Source organism: Pelodiscus sinensis, chromosome 3, assembly GCF_049634645.1.
Source record: "Pelodiscus sinensis isolate JC-2024 chromosome 3, ASM4963464v1, whole genome shotgun sequence".
NCBI lineage: Eukaryota > Metazoa > Chordata > Testudines > Trionychidae > Pelodiscus > Pelodiscus sinensis.
Genome location: NC_134713.1, coordinates 105109529 through 105124755, shown reverse-complemented (window position 1 = coordinate 105124755; position 15227 = coordinate 105109529). Strand labels below are relative to the sequence as shown.

The 15227-nt window shown below is 39.3% G+C and overlaps 1 protein-coding gene across 3 annotated transcripts in view; it reads right to left on the bottom strand.

Annotated features, from left to right (window-relative positions):
• SASH1 (SAM and SH3 domain containing 1) overlaps positions 1–15227 on the bottom strand; it is an 843335-nt gene that overhangs the window by 574712 nt on the left and 253396 nt on the right. The gene's annotated exons all lie outside the window — the stretch shown is intronic.

Sequence of the window (15227 nt, the reverse complement as noted above, 5' to 3'; positions counted from 1 at the left end):
CAGGGTTGGTCACCAAAGGACCACACCAGCTTGTAAGATTCAGCTCAGCACCAGCAGTTTGCTTATCACCACAGCCTTGAGTTGTATTACAGTGAAATCAATATGTTTGTTATCAAATCCTAGAGATTCAGGAGATATTGAGTAAAGATATTGGAAACAAATGCTTGAATATAAACACAAAATCATAACACACTTTCTAGAGAATAACCTATTAGGTTAACGTCCTGTTTAAAGCAGTTTCTCTCACACAAAGTCCTTTGCAACATCCTCAACCAAGTGTTGGCTGAGATCCTGTTTTTATCAATATTAACACACTTCACATTTACTCCTTAGGTGCAGGGTAAGCATGTGTATATTTTTTGTCCCCTACACATACATTCATTGTCTGTGGTCAGACAGGATAATGACCTATTGCTTGTTTTCCCTGTGAACTGCTTCTTTGTGGCTTCACATCTTTTCATTAAGATCTGACTTTGAATATAATTGGGAATCTATTGTGTTACCTTAGAATGCTTCATTTACATCTCAACAGACATATGAAGCTCCTGTCTAGAGAGAAATGTATTTTTCACCCATGTTTGGATATAGTCTTTAAACCATATTTGAACTATATAAATTTAACTCCTTGCATCATATCCATACATATACTTCACAGTGACTATAACTATCATGACTCTTGCATTTGAGACATCACCTGACACTCTTCAGTGAACCAGAATGTTCATACCAGAATGAGGGTATTCTTGTAATCTCTTTGCCAGATTCATTAAAGGATTCTTTGGGTCACACATTTAAATGCACACTAATTATTTATTGAATATATATAATTTTACTAAAGGTCCTATCACAAACATTTCCTGTTTGAGATGCTAATATATGACAGTCATTCTACATCCATGGAGCAGTTCCTAACCTAAAACCATATTAATATCCTTTTTTCCTTCTTGAATGAGCACTGAAAAATGTTTTACATGTAATCAATAGCCTCCCTCTAGAGAACTTTGTAAAACAAAAAGCAGACAACCCCTTAGGTAAAGGAATAAAGTAGCAATTATATTATCAATTATTCAGCTGGATAACTGCTTTAAAGAACAGAACATAGCTACATTAGTAGCTAATAACATTTAGCATCTTAACAGCCCATGATATCACTAGGGTATCTTTGAGAAGACAATGTTACTGGCCTACTGGGCAACTGATTTGTTGCAATAAGAGACTGAAGAAGACAGAAGAATTAAATACCTGCTGTATGAGAATTTCCACAAAGCTTCTCATGCAATATTTTTTAAACACTTGAGATTGTTGCACAGATAAAGAAATGCAATCTTGCATACCTAGAAGAATGGACTCTTAAATTATTAGTAATTTTATACATTTGGCTTGTTTAATTCATTTTTTCTTTTATCTGTTACTCTTTTTGGAAGAATTAAAATAACATTTTGTTTTTCTACCAATTTGGCTATTTCTCATTCCCCAAATACTAATTTCTCTTTTTCTAAAAAGGAATTTCTAATTACTTTGTATGAAAGTGGCTGGAAAATTTAAAAATGTCTAACAAAACTAGAAAAAAGTATATATGTAATAGTTTCTCAAGGCAGGGAAAACACAAGGGTGGGCAGGTGTGACACACATACACATACGGTATTTGTTTCTTGGTGTCTAGGATACCAATGCTCCTCTCAATTGCTGTCTTAGTTTGCTTTATCCACAATAGGACAGAGCGGAAAGCTTGGCCAACATGCAACTTAAATAGGTCCCTAAATTCTTATTTAGACCCAGAAATATAAGTGCCCTGTTTTCTCTGAGGTGAAGAGAAACCTCAGCTCCTTTTAAGGACAACTAGAGTTGCAGCAACTCAAATACAACACACTTACACTAACTCAACTGTAGGAACGCACACTTGAAATTCGTGGTCCGTATCTATTAATAAGTAGTAGTCTCAAAGAAAGAAACAGTGGCAAATTTGGGGGGAGGGAATACATTGTAACAATATGAAGATTAATTAGAACTTTAAGCCTAAACTGGGTAACTTTAATTCCTTCAAGGCCCAGATCCTTCAATTAATTATGTACAGAGGACCCCAGCTATCTGCCAGAGGTCAAATATGGAATGAAGGTGAAAGTTTCCAGATTTGTGATTTGTTATATTTTTTCTTATAAAAACAAACTGTAAAAAAGGTAATTCTCCTCAATTTTTTCCCTAGGATCATCTTCTGCAACTGAGTTTCACTGATTGCTTGTGATTCAAGGACATGACTATGCAGGAAATTCATCAGAGTAGGCTAACCAGGTGAAGTATTCCATTTATGTTCTAAAAACACATATGCTTCTTGGTAATATGTCTGCAGACCAGCTACCAGACTGTACTCAGTTCTTAGATGATATTAATACCTCACTCCAGGGCAAATCAAGAGAACAGCATGATTTTTAGATCTACAAAGCAGCATGTGGTTCCAAGAAAGGAATCCATTCCACTGGGAACATGGGGATAAAAGGAACCTTTGTATATGGAACCAATAAGATCAGACTAAAAGCTTCAGGTACAATACCCTTGTTTCAAAAGAAATTTCCAACTTTTATTTCAAACTATAACTATACCTTGGACAAATGCAGTCCAAGATTCTTTCAACTGAGCTGCCAAACAACTGCACAAATAAACTTCAAGTATATTTTACTCATTTACAATAATACTTTGACTATAGGATTGTTCCTTTTCTTCCATGATCATTGTTAGCTCAACCTAAATAATGCAAGGGAAAAAAACATACAAGCCATGATATATGCAAACTAGCAATAATAATACAACCTAACTCTTATATAGCACTTTGTTATGAGTAGTTCTCAAAGCACATTTTACACAAAATGAAATTAAGGCACAGAGAGGTGAAGTGATTTGCCTTGGGTTACCCGGCGGCAGAGCTGAGAACAGAATCTAGGTCTTCTGAGTCCCAATGGCAGGCAATGCCGTCTTGATGGCAAATAAAAGACATAATTCCTTTTTCCATGCCTGACCATTTGAGAAACCACTCAGGGACTGAACTGGGGTGGCTTAGAGCAATACAGCAAGCTGCTACTTTTTCAAAATGGCTGCATCTTAGATCAGATCTATACTAAACACATTTTCTGACATACTAAAGTACAGGATTTAAGAGTCAGAGTGGACAAACAACTCAATGTGAGTTTCAATACATAGATGTAGCAAAGCCAGCTAACTGAAGTGCAATGCATAGGAGTAGGGAGGTGATTTTACCTCTATATATTATGTTGGTAAGACTGATACTGGAATAATGCATACAGCTTTCATGTCTATATTCTTTTAAGAAGAATATTGAAAATAGGGTGCAAAAGACAGCCACATGAATGATATAAAGGCCAGAGAAAAGGCTTTACAATGAAAGCCTTAAAGAGCTGTATAGTTTATCACAAATAAGTTCAAGAAGCGATTGAATTACAACAGGTTTCTGTGTGTTACTATTTGGAATATATGATTTGTGTCATTAATAATGGACACAAATCAGATATCTGAAACGGTAACACACAAAAACCTGTTGGGGAACATTTTAATTTGCCCAGGGAATCATTAATGGATCGAGAAGTGACTACAGGCAGTCCCCGGGTTACGTACAAGATAGGGACTGTAGGTTTGTTCTTAAGTTGAATTTGTATGTAAGTCGGAACTGGTACATAATATAGGGGAAACTCTAGCCAAACATTTCTCCAGAGCTCAGTTTTATTCTCCCACGCCTCACTTCCCTCAGTCCTTTATTCTCAAGCTGAGGTGTCTGCTGAGAAAAGCCGCTCTGCGTCTCTTTGGTCTGCTGCGGGGGGGCGCTAGCTTCGTGTCTCCCTGGTCTGCTGGGGGGAAGCAACTAGTGCGGGGTTGCCTCACCCCGTTTGTAAGTAGGGATCCGATGTAAGTCGGATCCATGTAACCCGGGGACTGCCTGTATACTATTACAAAGCAATTTCAAAAACCATCTGGAGAGAGAAGCTGAGGAACTTGCCTTCATTTGCAAATTTGACACCTTTAATCAAAGTTTGAACAAAGACATGAACTGGATGGGCTGCTACATTCAACTCTCTAATGACACCAAAAGCTAAGTACCAGGCACTTACAGCCCACTCTGTTAGCCTCACTTAGCACGGACACTCTAATCTACCAGATTTTTTTCCCTTTTCTTTCCCTGCTATTTATTTGTACTTCTGGACCCCTTGCTCCATTCATCCGATGAAGTGGGTTGTGCCCATGAAAGCTCATGATACGATCAACATTTTTGGTTAGTCTCTAAGGTGCTGCAGGACTATTCATTGTTTTTTTAAGTTTTTTCAACTATTTTATGATTAGTTAGCTCCAGATTAAGTTCACTCAACAAATTATATGCCACTAGACATTAGGGATGTGAAACTGTAAATGTGCAAATAGTTAACCAATGAGCCTGGGCTCATCAGTTAACCTTCATAGTTACAGGCTGTCCATCACACACACATGCCTGCTGCCTCTGTATCAGAGGCACCAGCATGGAGGACGGACAAGGGGGAGCCAATGAGCCTGGGCTGTCTGCCCATGTGTACCAGCTCCTGAGGAGCCACCTGCCCCTTCTCCCCATGCAGTTGCTTCCCCACAGTATGTAAATGTATAGCCAATGACATTTTCAGCAGTTTCACGTTTACCAGAATGCATACATCCCGACTAGATATACAGACAAAGACTTACAGGCTATGTCTACACTGGCATGAATTTCTGAAAATGCTTTTAACGGAAAAGCACTTTTGCGGAAAAGCATCCATAGCCAATCTAGACACGGTTTTCCGCAAAAAAGCCCCGATCGCCTTTTTCACGATCGGGGCTTTTTTGCGGAAATCAGTACTATGCTGTCTACAGTGGCCCTTTTGCGCAAAAGTCTTTCGGAAAAAGACTTTTGCCCAAACGGGAGCAGCATAGTTTTTCTGGAAAAGCACTGATGATTTTACATGAGATCGTCAGTGCTTTTCCGGAAATTCAGCGGCCAGTGTAGACATCTGGCAAGTTTTTCCGCAAAAGCAGATGATTTTGCGGAAAAACTTGCCAGTCTAGACACAGCCATACTGTACTGAGTGAAATTAAGTCAAAAGATTGCAGAGGTCGTATTTATTTTTTTATTGTTATTTACGTGGGAGAAATGGCAGAGATATTGTGCAACAACAAAAAAAAACCTCAAAAAAACAAACACATGTAGGAATTAAATTGATCATGCAGATTTAAATTTATCTTAGGCATTCTTTTGAAACACATAGTAACCTTTCACTGTCATCAACATAAATAACAAATTAAGTCAACACAGTTGAGTAAGCAGGGCTGGATTAAGGGGGGAGGTTATCCGGGCAGCTGCCTGGGGCGCTAACCTATTGGGGGTACCTGATGCCCCTTAGAGCTGCAATCAGGTGCCGCGCGCCCGGCACCCCTTACAGCTGCCATCAGGCGCTGCACACCTGGGGCCGGGGGCTGCATGGCGCCTAATACAGCTCTAAGGGGCGCCGGGTGCCCAATTGCAGATGTAAGGTGTGCAGCGCACCCAGGGGCGGGACCATGCATGCACTGTGCGCCCGGAGGCGGAGCCACACATGTGTCGCACTCCCGCTGCCCAGGGCGCAGGAATGGCTCGAGCTAGCCCTGTAAATTGGCATTAATTTGGGAAAACGCCACAAACAGGATTCACAAACATAAACCGTGAGCAAAAGACCCACCTTGAGTAGGATGGGCAGTGTCCTTTTCTCCTCAGGTTCTTAAGTCCAGCAACCTAAAAGTCCTCTTCAGATGCCTGACCCTTCTCAGCACCCCACTCACAGTTGCAAAGTACCTGCCCCCATCCTTCTTACTCTCATAGGGTATATGTCTACACTACCACCCTAGTTCAAACTAGGGTGGTTAATGTAGTCATTTGAAGTTGCAAATGAAGCCCGGGATTTAAATATCCCGGGCTTCATTTGCATCTTGCCGGGCGCTGCCATTTTTAAATCCCCGTTACTGTGGACTCCGTGCCCGCGGCTACACGTGGCACGGAGTAGGTAGTTCAAATTAGGCTTTCTAATTCGAACTACCGGTACACCTCGTTCCCTTTTATTCGGCTCTGGTGTGACCACATTTGGAGTACTGTGTCCTGTTCTGGGCCCTCCTCCCCACCCCCAAACTATAGAAAGGATGTGGACAGATTGGAGAGGGTCCAGCGGAGGGTGACCAAAATGATTAGGGACGCGTGACCTATGAGGAGAGGCTGAGGGAGTTGGGTCTGTTTAGTCTGCAGAAGAGAAGAGTGAGGGGGGATTTGATAGCAGCCTTCAACTTCCTGAAGGGGGGTTCCAAAGAGGATGGAGAAAGTCTGTTCTCAGGAGTGACGGATGGCAGAACAAGGAGCAATGGGCTCAAGTTACAGTGGCGGAGGTCTAGGTTGGATATCAGGAAAAACTATTTCACTAGGAGGGTGGTGAAGCACTGGAATGGATTACCTAAGGAGGCAGTGGAGTTTCCATCCCTAGAGATTTTAAACTCTCGGCTTGACAAAGCCCTGGCTGGGTTGATTTAGTTGGGATTGGGCCTGCTTTGGGCAGGGGGCTGGACTTGATGACCTCCTGAGGTCTCTTCCAGCTCTATGATTCTATGAAACTGTATTTGACCCAGAATGTGTGCCCTGGTATCCTTCTGGATTAAAAAATGTTACTGAAATTTAAGGAATAAATGAAATGCACAAATTATAAATGTTACCTAATAAGTACCATTAACATTTGCAAAAAGGTTTTAAAAATGTGCAGATATAATTGGAATTAAAAATATCTAGTACAAATCAGGAAGGCTGCAAATAACTAAATGATTCTGTGGTTTTATACTTCCGAAATAAAATTACATAGTAGCGTACCTCAGTGAAAAATATAAAAGACAACTGGATTGATGATGAACTGACTGTGGCTATTTGGAAAATGAATTAGACTGCTGAGGTCCCCTCCTTTTAAAATTTATCTTCCACTTTAATCTTTACTCACCACTTGCACACCGAGAATCTTGGATGGGGTGGGATGAAGGAAAGACATGAGAAGTTAGCACAATATCCATTCCTATCAGATTCCTGACTGAGGTAAGCATTCTCCTATCCTAGCAAAGGGATCATATTGCTCAAGGAATAGGATTTTAAGAGGTTATGACAGACGATATTTTAGATGCTGGGAACTTATCTTTTGAGAAGCTGGCAGAGAAGTTTAATCTCTGAGCCAATCATTTTTATATCTACCTGTCCTACAGATTCAGTGTGCTGCTGTGAAATAATGTCAGAAATCTAGCCCTATTTTCTGCCTCCACAATTTTTATTACAAGGAATTTATTTATGCTCACCAGATTATTTGGCTCCAAGTTATGAATGATGCAAGAGAAGGTCTAAAGAGGTCACTTCAGGGCAAGAGGAAGTCAAAATAATCATATTCTGATTCTTGAAATGACAACATCCAATCACATGAAATAACTGTGCAATTTGTAGGTTCTGGAATTTTCAGAAGGGCTTAATTCTGCTCCGATTCAGGTAGACCAATATAGTTTTAAGAAGGTTCAGCACCCAGCAGCTCCCATTCTTGTCAACAATATGAAGTCTGAAAGCCACAATGGGGAATAAGATGATATTTTCCCCCACTTTCAGCATAAGGATGGACATAAATATTTTTTTCACCCCAAAATTTAGGTAGCTAAAAAGACAACAGCCGAGAAACACAAGGGGATTTTGGGAAGATAGTGATTTTGGATGGAGGTGCAGAGGGATAGTAACTACCTTGTGGAAAGGGAGAGGTATGGGAGTCACTTTGGCAATAAGGAAACATGGGGAGCAAGGAGAAGGAAATGTGTAGGGAAATGGAAGAAGTCAGCTGTGACAGAGGCAGGATGAGAGGAAAGATGGTCTAAGACAGGCAGAAGAGGTATTTAGGAGACCAAGTATGGGGGACTTTGTGAAAAACAGGGTGAAAGAGTAAAATGGGAGATATCCTGAAGGTCAGAGGGATATAAGAGAAGCAGTGAGGATGAAGGGGACTTTGGAGGGGCAAATATCTAAGAATGGAGGAGGTTTTCAGGGAATAAAACAGGAGAAAATAGATGTAGGGAGGAGAAAGAGAAGCAAAAAGTAAAGAAATATGAAGGAAAGGGAACAATATGGGTGTTGAAAGACAGGGAGCACAGAATGTGGATTGTTTGGGGAGAAGAGAGGAAACTGAGAGCATGTATACAATAAGAAATTATTTAAAATTAGTTTGAAATATCCTGAAGTAATGATTTTGAAATAGCATGCCCACACTACAGGGAAGCCTCAAAATTAATCTGAGGCAGGCTCTCTTAATAATGACACACTACCATGAGTTAGAGTCCCAGGAAGCATTGGGGAGTACCGTACTTTAGCGAATATAACCCGCGGGTTATGCAAAGTTTTACTTCTTCCCTCCCCCGTAGGCTATACTCAGCCACGTGTAACACAGGGTTTTTTGGGTTTTTTTACTGAACAGACGACAAGACCGACTGTTACTTAAGAAAAGCAGGATATTTTAATTTAATAATAGAGGCAGTTATATTAAAATTCATTAAAATACATTAAAATTCATTAGTTTATTGTGCAACTAGTAAAAGAATAAAAACAATTAAAAAAAAGCCGTCTTCGCATTCTCATTCACTCTGATCTCTAGAATAAGCACCAGCATCCTCCTCCTCAGCGTCTGAGTTCTCAAAACCATCAACACTCTTGTCATAGTCACTGTGTTTAAAAACATCCATAAAATCCATAGCCAAGGCTAGGTCGGCTTTGGTGACAGTTGAGGTCTGTGGTGGAGAATCAGAATCACTGTCGTACTTGGAATCAGAGCTTGAAGAGTCAATGTCGGGAAGAATTTCACATTTGCCACTACACACAATTTAAAATCGGCTGTGTAAGATTTGCGCTTAGGCATGTTTAAAAGGTTTAAAAAGTTTTAAAAAGTTTAAAATACAAGTTAAGGAATACATGAATGGAAAAGCAGTGTGGTTCAAAGGGGTTATATAACAGCGATAAGGGTTGTAGCCTACTTAGTGCTCAGCGTTATCAGCTGCAGCTCATTAACACTTGATTACAGGTACTTTGCATTAAAATTACCTGTGGTTCATCTCCTGCGGGCTATACATGTGCATGGGGCATACAAGACTTTTTTTACTCAATCAGGGAAAACTGTGGGTTATACACAGGTGCAGGTAATACTCGTGCGCGGGTTATACGCGCTAATTTACAGTAATTACTTTGAATGACTATGGGAAGCAGTTATTTCGAAATAGCAGCAGTGGAGCATCCACATTAATCCTATTTTGAAATAACTATTTCAAAATACACATTATTCTTTGTGGAAAGCAGGTGTTATTATTTCGAAATAACCAGCCCCTTATTTCAAAATAACGGGCTTGTTAGTGTGGACGCTCTGCTTGTTTTTTCGAAATAACTCCCTAGTGTAGACCAGAGCTGAATAAGGTAGAATGTGGAGTTCGGGTGCCCGGGAAAGAAAAGAATATGCTTTGAGCATCATAGAAGTAAGGTCAGAGGTGCTGAGGGGATGGCATTTTCCCATCTCAAGTTGATAGGTAATGTAATATCACTCCAAATTGCTTTAGCATTTTGAATTTGACGCAGTATAAGAACAGAGGCCAGTGCATGGATTCTTAAAATTGGAGAGAGAAGTGAATGAGAGTTGGTGCAGGGAGAAAGGATGATTCTTCAGTAGGTTTTCTATACACAATCTGTAAGGGCTCTTTCAATAATGGATCAATTGAAATATATTTAGGGAATTTCAAAATAAACCTGACTAACCAATCAAAACAACATTCCAAAAATCCTTCTTGTGTTTCAACTATACAAATAGTTGAAAAAACACGATTTCCCATGATTGAGCTATCTGACCTTTTTAGATGTATTTAACATTTCTACCTTTTATGTTGCTTGAAATCTTTGAACTCATTGGTATCAAGTTTATATCATCAATAGCAGTTGTGTATTCACAGCCTTATCTATAGCAACTCAAGGTAGGTATTACTTGATAATTCAGTTACCAGTATACAAGTTGCAATTTAAATAACAGTGAGAACTTAAAAAACAAGGAGGTGAGGTTATAGAAATACAGTATTATGCAAACAAAATTTTTCAGAAACCAGATATTTTTAACAACATTATTTTAAGCATTGCTATGTACTAAACAAGCTGTAATATTCATCACAGTGTTCATAAGGCAAGATCAACTACTTATTTAAATTTAAGTAACAAGAAGAAGATATAATAAAGGGAAGGTACAGTACTGTTACTGTCCAATTCATGTACAGTTGAACCTCGTAGCACAGAACTATCTGGTCTGGCAATATCTGTGGTCTAGCATGATTTTAGTTAGCAAGATGTCCACTTAGCATGGGTTTGGCCAAGTTACTTGTGGTCTCAAAGTTTTTTATTACAGTCACTATTCCTGGTTCTCAGTGTTCTGTTCTGTTATTTAGCTCTAATTTAGCCCAACTGTCTTCTAAGTGCTTAGTAAGCAGTGGAAGTGTTAGTAATGCTGCTAGACAATACTGATCTCCTGAGGTCCAGCAATTCTCTTGTACAGCACCAGTCAAGTCCCGGGGTGCCAGACTAGAGAGGTTCAGCCTGTAGTCCTAATTCTGTCATAGCCTGTCCAGGTTCAGTGGGAAAAGGGAGGTATTACATCTTGAAAACTCATTAACTTTTACCTCAAATATTCAGTTCATTCAAGTTAAAAATACATTTATTCACGTTTTGGCAGAGTTGAGAAGTTTTTAAAAAAGCAACAAGGTTAAACCCCTTAACCAGAAATGGAAATAAAAAGTAAGGGGTACCTGCAAGGTATATAAGGTGCTTGGATTCCATGGTGCTGGCATGGTACTCAACTCAAGGGATCTATAGTCACTCTTGTTAGTACATATTTTGTATGTCTGGAGCACCTCCCTGTGCCCTTGCCTGCCTCTTCTTTGTGTGCTCAACTTTGAGAAGGCACTTTCTCTCTCCTTCACTACCACCCCTCACCCAGAGCATTCTGTTCCCATTACTCTCCCTCTGCTCCAGACTCATTGTTTTAGTTTGTCCTCTTACAGGAGCAGCTGTCTGCTCACAGGATTCTTATCCAATTCACTGACATTAACAAGTTTGAAAACATCAATAATAAAACCAACTAGATTTGTGTTGTGAGCCTGTGGCTAGCGGGCAAAACTATGAGCAGCAGCAGAGGCCTTGAAGCTTTCTGCTTGCAGCCTCAAGAAAAACACCACTATCATCAGGTATACTTATTTCATCCTAAGGACCAGTCTCACCAATTCAAATCACTGGAAAATCATGAGTCTGCTCCTACCTCCCCCACAAAAAAAAATGTTTTTAAGAGCCTCATTTTTAAGCCAGCTTTTGTGTAGGGATGTTATAAACTATTAACCAATTAAGTGCTTGCATTTAATTGGCTAACTCTTTTAAATTAGGGCCTGCTGCCTGGCCTACCACCTGCCCCTGCCATGGTTGCAGCTGTGGGATCCTACCATGTCCTCCTGCCAGTCCCATTGTGGCTGTGGAGCCCTGACGCAGCTGTGGGGTCCTGCTGCCAGGCCTGCTGGCCCCTTTATGACCGGGGTTGCTGCAGCATGATATAGCTGGTTGGCAGTCGAGTTCACCAGCAAGGGTCTCATGCTTACCGGTATGCTTAGTGGTTAACTGTTTAACATCCCTACTTTTATGGTCAGTTTATCTTCCAACATTGTAGTCTTTCAAATTTATTCCACAACTATGAGGTCTAAAGCTTGCTTTTAGAAAAAATGAAACCTGACAGACTCAGTTTATCACATGCCTCCAGGAGATGGAGCCTTAAGAAAAGTATCGTGACATGACAAAATTTGCAATAGAAGTCATAAGAGATGGCAACACAGAGGGCAAAGTCTTTTTGAAATGAAAGATTGTTCTGCAAAAATGACACCATAGGGCGGGAGAAAGAAGCTATGCACAGAGTAATGTTTTTAACTAGCCACCACTGAATAGGCAATTGGATATTTTTAAACATTTTTTTTTAAATTGTATTTAAAAAAAATACAGAAATTGGGTGTTGAGTATAGAGAGTACAGCAGACACACTAGTTAGAGCCGCTAGATACACTTTTAGCTCTACATTGCTTACCTTACTTTACATCATCTGTCCTCTTATTATATCTTTGAACTCAAGTATAAAAAGTAAAAAACCATGTCCACAGTATTTACACAATGCTATTTTAATTATCTCTAATTTTCCAAGACCATTGTTATACCCAGCGTACTCATTATCTCCTGGTATATATTTTATTGATTACCAGCCCAAGTAACATCAAAAACCTTAAACAGAAAAGCTCTGTGAACTTAATTGGTCTTGAAGGTTTCCTATTGTCTCCAGATTTCAGTATAATTAAGGCTGCATTTCATTGTAATTGAAAATAGCTAAATCTGCTATACACTTTATCATCTTAAAGATCTCAACAAATAAAAGACTGAAATAAATTTAACATGAATTGTGTATCTCCAGCGTAGACATCTGTCATTCAGTTCGGTGTCTCAAAAAAAAAAAAAATGCAAAAAAAACCAACAAAACAAAACAAAAGCAAACAAACCAACCCCACTACACCAAGCCCCATCCAAGCAATTCTGTGCTACTGTCTGGCCAGCAACTGGAGCTGTTCAATGCACATTTCTCAATAACAACACTGAAATTGTTTTGACTTTATACAAAATTCATGTATTAGCCTTAGCCAAATACAGTCTCAAACACTCATGCTGGGCTTGGGATACCACCAGTGCAGAGAACAATTTTTTCTCATCGCTACATCCGGAAATGGTTACAGTGGTTGAAGTATAATTAATTCTAAATGCCCAAATGATCTCTGATACCTTGTAAAGAGTCTGTGCATACATAATCTCATTTTGGCTCTACTGAAATAATGTTGTCTCTAATAAAGACACAATAAATAGCATGCAACTGAAACACCAACACATTTTCTTCCAATCTCATTTCAAGAAGGGATCTCTGCTTCACCAAGCAGGGAAAGATGTTTTTCTCCTTGCATCAGACAGAAGCGAGTAGAAGCCTTCGTATATTTGTCTCATGACAACATTTCATCTTAATACAATCTGGTCACAGCAGCTACTGCAGAAAATTGCTCTCAGTTTGCTGGCACCATGGGAGACCATCATTACTGACAAGATTGAGAAACCCATCAATGACAGTTCAGGACTCAATCTAACTGTGCCATCCAATTGCTGTGCTTTTTTATTAGGGCTATTTTCTTGCATTTCTTTAATTCGTATTCATGTCCACTGGTCCTTGACTCACATTGAAATTCACTGCAATAAAGCCTTCAGCTCAACTGAATTCAATTTCAGAAATCATCAAAATATAAGATTTATACAGTAATTTTTAGAAATCGTTCTGACTGCCCCTATTCAGGTGAGGACATGCACTTTGTTTCTACATGATTTCAGAGATGTTCATCCTGCTCCATACAAGACTGCTTACCTGTGTCAGATTAAGAGGGCTTGATTCACTATCTCAATGGACATTTGGCAGGAACAAGTTAGCACCTCTATTAACTTTTTTCACCAGATCTGTGCATGGCAGTAACTTTAGATTCTCAGAAAAATAAATCCAGATGTACTGCTTAGGATATTATGTTAAACACTAAACTAAAAACCCTACATAGAAAACCTAAAACTCAGTACCCCAATCCAAGTCCAATAAAAATCAGTGGAAAAATTCTTGTTGACTTTAACAGGAGCTGGACTGAGCCTTGGAAATTAAGACAAGTTCCTAGCACATACAATATTCAGTAGGATGCAGGTAATTAAGTCGTTGAGACAATGTCCTTTCTGGTTGAAATGGCAAGAAACTGTTTTTTCTTTGTGATCCTGTCTAATATCTGTTTTGTGGGCATTGATCCTTTGCCGAAGTGTCTGAGACGTTTGTCCAATGTACAAAGCAGACGGACACTTTCGGCACATGATAGCATAAATTATATTTCTGGATGCGCAGAAATATGTGTTCTTGATCTTATAACTCACTTGGTTAGGTCCAATAATGGACATCTGTGGTAATGCTAAGATCCTCCAAATGGTATCGGTGCCTAAAGAACTTCAGGCAAAAGTAGAAGACTTGTCCTTTGGACAAACATCTCAGACATCTTAACAAAGACTCTACTTATCTATCCCCACCTCTAATATCATTAGCTCATAGACATTTACCTTCCTCCCCCCTCCCCCCCCCCCACATCCCCCTTCTGTTCTGAAATGTGATTTGTCCTTTTCATATGTGTTCACTTTTTTTTAATTGTATCCTTTGGTATATATGGTTGTGACTATTTTCTTCCACTATTTGATCTGAGGAAGTGGGTCTGGCCCACAAAACCTCATCATCTAATAAACCAACTTGTTAGTCTTTAAAGTGCTACATAGTCCCGTATTTTGCTTCAGCTACACCAGACTAACACGGCTACATTTCTATCACTATTCTACATGCGAAGTAATACATAAATGTCTATTGAAAAGCACCCCAGCCACAATTACCAAAAATGAAAAGCTAGCTAATTGATGAAATCATAAATTACTTCTGATTTATAGGCAAGTGATGATATCTGAGTTCATTCAGTGTTCAGGTGTTCCTGGGGTCACTAGTTTACTTTTGTCAATTGCCCACAGCAACAGCACCACAGGAATATCACTTCTCCTGTGTGAAGCAATTTTTTGCTTCTTTTGTAAATTGGGTAAACATTGTAAACAATCAGATGCAGCCATAAAATTAAAGGACTTGTTTTAAAGACATTCAATTTATGTCTAGCTGCTCAACTAGGAAAAAAAAATCTGGTCTTTAAGACCAATGTAATTAAAAACAGCTTAAAATCTGTAGCTCCGCAATGTGTTCTGACAGTAAGAAAAACTAGTCTATTTAATACCACACAAGTCCAGAAAAAAAAGAATGTTGAACAATAGTATGTATAGACTAATCTGAAGCTCAGTTCTTGTTCTTCAAAAAAACATTTTCAATTATAGTTAGACTGCTAAATCACTGGAGCATGTTCAAAAGTTTTATCCCAAATCTCTAATATGCGAGTCCTGGCTACGGTCCAGATTCTGAAACATTTCCTTACGGAAACAGTCCATTTGATGTCCGTTCAACTTCTTGCATGAGTAAGAAAAGCAGAATTAGG